Source organism: Loxodonta africana, chromosome 14 (genome assembly GCF_030014295.1).
Source record: "Loxodonta africana isolate mLoxAfr1 chromosome 14, mLoxAfr1.hap2, whole genome shotgun sequence".
Taxonomy (NCBI): domain Eukaryota; kingdom Metazoa; phylum Chordata; class Mammalia; order Proboscidea; family Elephantidae; genus Loxodonta; species Loxodonta africana.
This window is the reverse complement of record NC_087355.1, coordinates 88,803,192-88,809,512: the sequence shown is the minus strand read 5'-3', so window position 1 is coordinate 88,809,512 and position 6,321 is coordinate 88,803,192. Positions and strand designations below refer to the sequence as shown.

Here is a 6,321-nt window from a genome sequence, read left to right as displayed (position 1 = left end):
TTATGTATGTTGGTGATGATCTGTACGGCAGCGTGTGGGTGGACGTCTCTATCAGGTAGGTCATTTGGTAGCGACAGACACCGACTCTGGGTATGTGAAGGGAAGCAGGTGGGGAGGATAAAGTACAGCCCCCAGAGCTGAAGAAGATGGAAGGCGGCCAGGTCCGCTCTGAACGGTCACCGCAGGAGCTCACGGCAAGCCTGTGAGGGTTCGCCCAGGGCAATGCCTCAGCTCCAGGTGCTGTTCACCTCTGTGAGGCTCCAGAGCCAGGAGCGGAGAGTCGAGGGCGCCTGGACCTCTCACAGGGCCAGGAGGAGGGGCACCACAATTGCTGGGACCGGAGTCAGGCCCACGCTTAACAATCCTGTCAGGACCGTGTGAAATGTGGGCAAAGCATGTTCCCGACGGAAAATGGGGTCTTCGATGGCACAAAGGAGTCCCTGGGTAGCACAAATCATTAGGCACTTGACTACTGGCTGAAAGGTCGGTGGTTCAAACCCACCCTGAGGCGCCTCAGAAAATAGACCTGGCAATCTGCTTCCGAAAGGTCACAGCATTGAAAACCGAATGGAGTACAGCTCTGCTCTGCACACGAACAGGAATCCACAACAACAGGTGGCGTAAACGGTTAAGTGTTCTGCTATTAACCGGAAGGTTGGAGGTTCAAGACCATTCAGAGACACCTCCGGAGAAAGGCCTGGCGATCTCCTGCTGAAAAGCCATCCATTGAAAACCCTACGGAGCACAGTTCTACTCTGCCACACACGGGGTTGCCATGATTTGGAGGTGGCTCCACAGCAGCCGGTTATTGCTGGAAGAAGAGGGGATGTCTATTGCCTGGGCTGTGCAGTTTTCCCTCCATTTCTACAGGCCACATCCCCCTTTCCACGGCGTAGCTACATGGTTTGGGTGGTGCTGATCTATCCAGGGTGGGTGTGGGACCGAGGCCTGGCCAGTCAGAACCAAAGAGGCTTTGGTTGAAACTGTTGGAAAAGAGGCAGGGTTTTCTGCAGGGGTTGTTGAGAGAACTAGATGGAAATTGTTGCTGTCGGAGGCTCTTTCGCCATCTCCAGAGAACTGTGTGAGTCTGAGCAGTCAAGCTGAAAGATGGAGGGAGTCCCTGAGCTACGCTGCTACAAGCTGTACCTGAGCCTGAAGTGCTGTGGCGAGACCGTTCCCTCTGGTTTTTGTAAAACTGTACCATGAATGGTTTCTAGCATGTTCAGAGTTATGCAACCATCACCACAGTCCATTAAGAATATTTTCATCGTCCCAAAAAGCAACACTGTGCCCACCCTCTCATCACACCCAGCCCTGGACAGTCACTGATCTGCTTTCTGTCCTGCACGTTTGCCTACTCGGGACATTTCACATATGTGGGATCATACGACACGCGCTCCTTTGTGTCTGGCTTCTTTCACGTAGCACAACACTTTCAAGGTTCATCCGTGTGGTAGCCTGTATGAGAACTTCATTCCAGGGGGGAGGACTGGAGGAGGTGGGGCCTGGAGGAGGCCAGCTAGTGCCCTCTGTATCAGAGGGACCTGGAAAACCAGCGGTGGAGAGGGGAGAGCGTAAGATCTGTATGAGCAGGAGGGGCTGGGGGATCCCTGTCTTCAGCTGGGGATGCTTCCCCCACCTGGGAGACACCCATGGGGAGGTGTGCCCACTAAAGGCACTGCTGGTATTGCTGGTGGGCAGGACCCTCCCTCCCACCCTTGTACAGCCCTAAACTCAACTCCCACGGAAAGCGGAATTTAATACTTGTAGTAACACCTGTGGTGCAATGGTTAAGTGCTTGGCTCTAACCCAAAGGCTGGCGGTTCAAATCCACCAGGTGCTCCTCAGGAGAAAGACCTGGTGATCTGCTCCTATAAAGATTATAGCCTAGGAAATCCTAGGAAATGACAGCAGTGGGTTATCCAATAGGCAAGGTAAGCACGATGCTTACCTTGCTTACCAGGTCATCTGTAGTGAATTGTTCACTACAGATTAGTTAAGTAAGCACAAGTAAGCCTGTGCTTACCTTGCTTACTGAGTCATCTGCCCCTGTCAGGGATTGTAAATTTGAAAAGAGGCTTTGATTCTGTAGGAAGGTGCTGTGGGGTTGGGAAAAAGACAGATGCCAGCCATACCTAGAAGCAGAACCTTTGACGTGGTGAAGAAATGTGGAATCGTTCACTACAGATGGTCTCATAAGAAAGATAAGCGCTCTGCTTACCTGGCCTATTGGATGATCTGCCCCTGTCTAGGGGGGCAGTTCTACTCTGTCCTGTAGGTTTGCTATGAGTAGGAATTGACTCGGCAACACACAACAGTAGCACTGGCACACACAGCCTCACTAGCCTGGGAGACAGAGTGTTCCTGGGGCAGTGCCCCTGGGTGCTTTTTCCTAGTGCAAGCTGCCCGTGTTGGTTGTGGCCTCACTTGGGGAGGGTGGGGCTGTCTAGTCTTGGCCTGTCTCCCCTTGGGCATCTTCCCTAGGGGCACCCCCGACACCTTTCCCTCTGTCCTTGCTGTCTCCTCCATTTTCCTCAGGCCCAGAGATGCAGAAGCATCCTCTTGGGGGCTGCTCTGGGCTAGTGGGATGGACCATTGTCTCCATTCTTAATGACTTGATGAGGAAGGGGTCTTTGTCCCCACTTTACAGATGAGAAAATTGAGTCTCAGAGAGGTTGAACAGCCTGCCCACGGCCGCTGGCCTGTCACAAGGGGGAGCTGGGATTTGAACAGAGGTCCTACGGACTCCCATCTTCCTTCAGCTGTCCCCTGCTGCCTCTTCCCAGCCCTTCTCCAATTCCTACCACTTGAGGGCCAGCACCCCTAGTGATGTGACTAGCCCCGAGGCCTGAAAGTGCCCCAGGCACCTTGCTCCTGGCCTCCACCTTCTCTCTTTCCAGCTTCCCTGGATGCATCTACAGGCTGGTCAGTGCCACCGTGTGGGCAGTGACCTGGGCCCAGGTTCTTCTCAGTGCCCCTAATTACTGTGTATTCACCTCTGGCCTTCAACGTGTGCTTCTGTGTCCCCAGCCATAAGTGAGTCCCTTCTGGTAGCAGACAGGGCGGGGGGTGGGGGCTTTTGAAGGGGGACCTGCTCCCAGGGCTCGAGGCAGCTGTTTTACCAACATACAGGAAGCCCTTCCTGAAAGCTTCCTATGCAAGGTCGGTGCTCAGGCCATCTGGTGCAGTGCCGGAAGGGGAGAAGCCAAATGGTACTCTCTGCTTTGTGTTCTGTATGCAGCTTGAGTGCAGTGGAGGCTGCCCAGGACAAGAAGGGGCACGGGCTTTGCAGGTAGCCAGCCACGGCCAGGAATTCCAGCCCTGCCATCTGTCTCCGAGAAGCCCTGGTGGTGCAGTGGTTAAGCGCTCAGCTGCTAATGCGAAGGTTGGCAGTTTGAATCCACTGAGTGGTTCCGTGGGAGAAAAGACCTGGCAACTCTGTCCTGTAAAGATAACAGCCTAGAAAACCCGATGGGGGAGTTCCACTCTGTCACATTGAATCACAGTGTTTGACTCAATGGCACCTAACAAGAACAGCATTTTAAGAGGCTAGGGAAAAAAAAAAAAAAGCTGCAGAGCCTCTTGAGGCCTTGGCTCAGAATTTATGCAACATCACTTTAGCACATGCAATTGGCCAAAGCAAGTTACAGACCCACCCAGATTCAAAGCATGAACAAATGGACTCCCTCTCTTGCTGGGAGGCGCGTCAAAGAACTGGTGACCGTTTATGGTGTGCAACCCCCTTTCCCCAAGATATCCTTAATGTAACATGCCTTTTGTCCCTTCAGCCCCTCGCCCACCCCCTACTCTTTTCTTCTACTTTTAATAATAGCCTCTCATTTCACATCACCCAAAGCTTCATTCACGCACTTAACAAATATTTATTCTATGCCATGGACACAGTACTGAAGAAAACGAAGTCCCTGCTCTAATGATGCCACTTTTCTGGTGGAGGGAGCATAGAACCAAGAAACAAACAAGCATAGAGTGTAGGGGTCTGGTGAACAATAGGTGCTTTGGAGGGGGTGGGGAGTGTGTGTGCAAGGGTGGCAGTAGTGGGTGGTTCCTCTTACATACAGACTGGTCAGTTCACATCTAACAAGGCGACATCTAGCAGAAGCCTGAAGGAAGCGAGGTAACAAGAAGTTTCAGGCAGAGGGAGGAGAGTTCTGGGTAAAGCAAACAGCAAGTGCAAAGGTCCTGAGGTCAACTCAGAGAGACACAACTCCTTCCAATCTTAAATCTAGAAGATAAAAAAAAAAAATCCTTACTATATTTCATTAAAGAACAATAAAAACGAGAGCACTTAAACAGGATAAAACTCCTGCTAAGCAAAAGTGCTTGGTTTTAGCTCGGATTCTGTTATAATAATAGTTGCCTCTCCTGAGAATTTAATGAACGGCCTCCCTCTTCCCAGAGTGCCTCTGAGCAGATCTCGTCGCCGGCTCACACGTGCTGTGTTCAGGTCTTCACCTTTCCAAAAGAAGCCTGTCCTGCCTCCCCAGGGCTGTGGGGAGGATCAAAACGACACCATAAAAGTGAAAGTTGCTCTGTTTCTAGTTTTATCTCTGACCGCAAGGTTGCCAGAGTGTTTTTTTTTTTGAGAACACAAATCAGATACCACTTCCTGCTTAAAAAACCCTCCACCCGCTCCCTGCTGCCTGCAGAGTAAACTCAGGCGTCTGAGCAGGAATTACACGGCCCCTCACCATCTGCGTTTTTTAACCACTCCGACCTCACCCTTGTCTGTTCCCTCACCCCCACCCTGCTCCAGCCATAACGTATGAGCTACTCTCCACGACTGACACCCTTCTCGATGCCCTTTGCCTAGTGACGCCCAGGTCCCAGGGACAGCGCCTCCTCAAGCCTCGACCTAGGGCACTTAGGCGGTCATGGCTACAAACCTGTACCCGCTGGCGTATATTAGCCTAATCTAACCCCGGATGACCTCTAAAGTCCCTTTCGGACCGTCTTCCAAAATCAAATCTCGGTACAGTGCAACACTAGCTAGGAGGCCATTAAAAAAGTCTCCGCGCCTCAGTTTCCCTATCTGCAAAAGGGAACTAATGACGCTAACTCATTAGTGTCAGCGCGAAGGGCGGCGAGAGCAGGGCAGCAGAGCCGGGGCGCGCAGTGGGCGTCAGACAGCGGGAACGCCTGGAGGACTGGGGGGCTGCCGAGGAGGGAGCTCCCCCGGGGATGCGGAGCCCCCATGGGGGCTGGGAGGTGCTGCCAGTGGGCCCCGACGTCCGCTCGCCCCCGCGGCCCCCAGGCCGGGGCTCCCCCCGGCTGGCCGCTCGGCCCCCGGCCGCCCCCGGAGCCCGGGTAGGCCGGCTGGCGGGGACCCGGGAGCGGAGCCAGGTGGCGCGTGCTGGGCATGCGCGGGCCCTGCGCGCATGCCCGGTTCACGCGGGAAGCGCCGCCGGCGAGTCGGAAGCCCGGGACGCGGGGCGAGAGGCCGTGCGTAGCCAACGAGGCGCGCGCCTCAGCCGGCCGCCGCGCGCGCTCCCGCGCCGACGCAGCCACGGCCCCGGGGCGCGAGCCCGCCGCCGCCGCCGCCGGGCCGGGAGCGCCGTGCGCCCGCGGCGTGAGCGTGGGAGGGAGCCGGCCGCCGGCGCCCCTCGTCCTCGCCCCGCGCCCTCGCCGCCGGCCAAGTGAGTGCCGGGCAGGGGCGCGCCGTCGCCACAGGGGCCGGGACGCCGGACGGGCGGGCGGGCGGCTCTGGCAGGGCCGCGGCTCCGAGGGCGGGGGCGAGCGGCCGGGCGAGCTGGTCTCCGGCGGCGAGTGCAGCGGATGCGGCGGAGACCGGCCGTTCCCGCGTCCCCAGCCCGTGGGCCGCGGCGGCTCGGGGAGGCCGAAGGGTTAGGGGAGGCTGGGGGGCTGAGGAGGCCGGGGGGCTGGGGAGGCCGGGGGGCTGAGGAGGCCGGGGGCTGGGGAGGCCGGGGGCTGGGGCGGCCGGGGGGCTGAGGAGGCCGGGGGGCTGGGGAGGCCGAGGGGCTGAGGAGGCCGGGGGTCGTGGGGAGGCTTCGGGAGACCCGGGCCGCGGGGAGGCCGAGGGGTCCGGGGAGACCGAGGGGGTCCGGGGAGGCCAGGGGGTCCGGGGAGGCCGAGGGGGTCTGGAGAGGCCGGGGGGTCCGGGGAGGCCGGGGGCTCCGGGGGGTCCGGGGAGGCCGGGGGGTCCGGGGGGTCCGGGGAGGCCGGGCCGGAGCGGACGGAATGCCTCAAAAACAAAAGGGGAGAGAAAGGAGGAGGAAGAGGGAAATCGCGGGGACGGCGGGGCGGGCCGGAGACCGAGGGCAGCCTGGAGGAGCCCGACCCTCC

General features: G+C 57.7%; 1 protein-coding gene across 5 annotated transcripts in view; it reads left to right on the top strand.

Annotated features, from left to right (window-relative positions):
• The first annotated feature begins 5,579 nt into the window (after positions 1-5,579).
• PTK2 (protein tyrosine kinase 2) overlaps positions 5,580-6,321 on the top strand; it is a 252,340-nt gene continuing 251,598 nt past the window's right edge. For all 5 annotated transcript variants that reach the window (XM_064268126.1, XM_064268121.1, XM_064268124.1 and 2 more), the window contains exon 1: positions 5,580-5,654. The gene's annotated coding sequence lies outside the window, so the exon portion shown is untranslated. The remainder of the gene's footprint in view (positions 5,655-6,321) is intronic.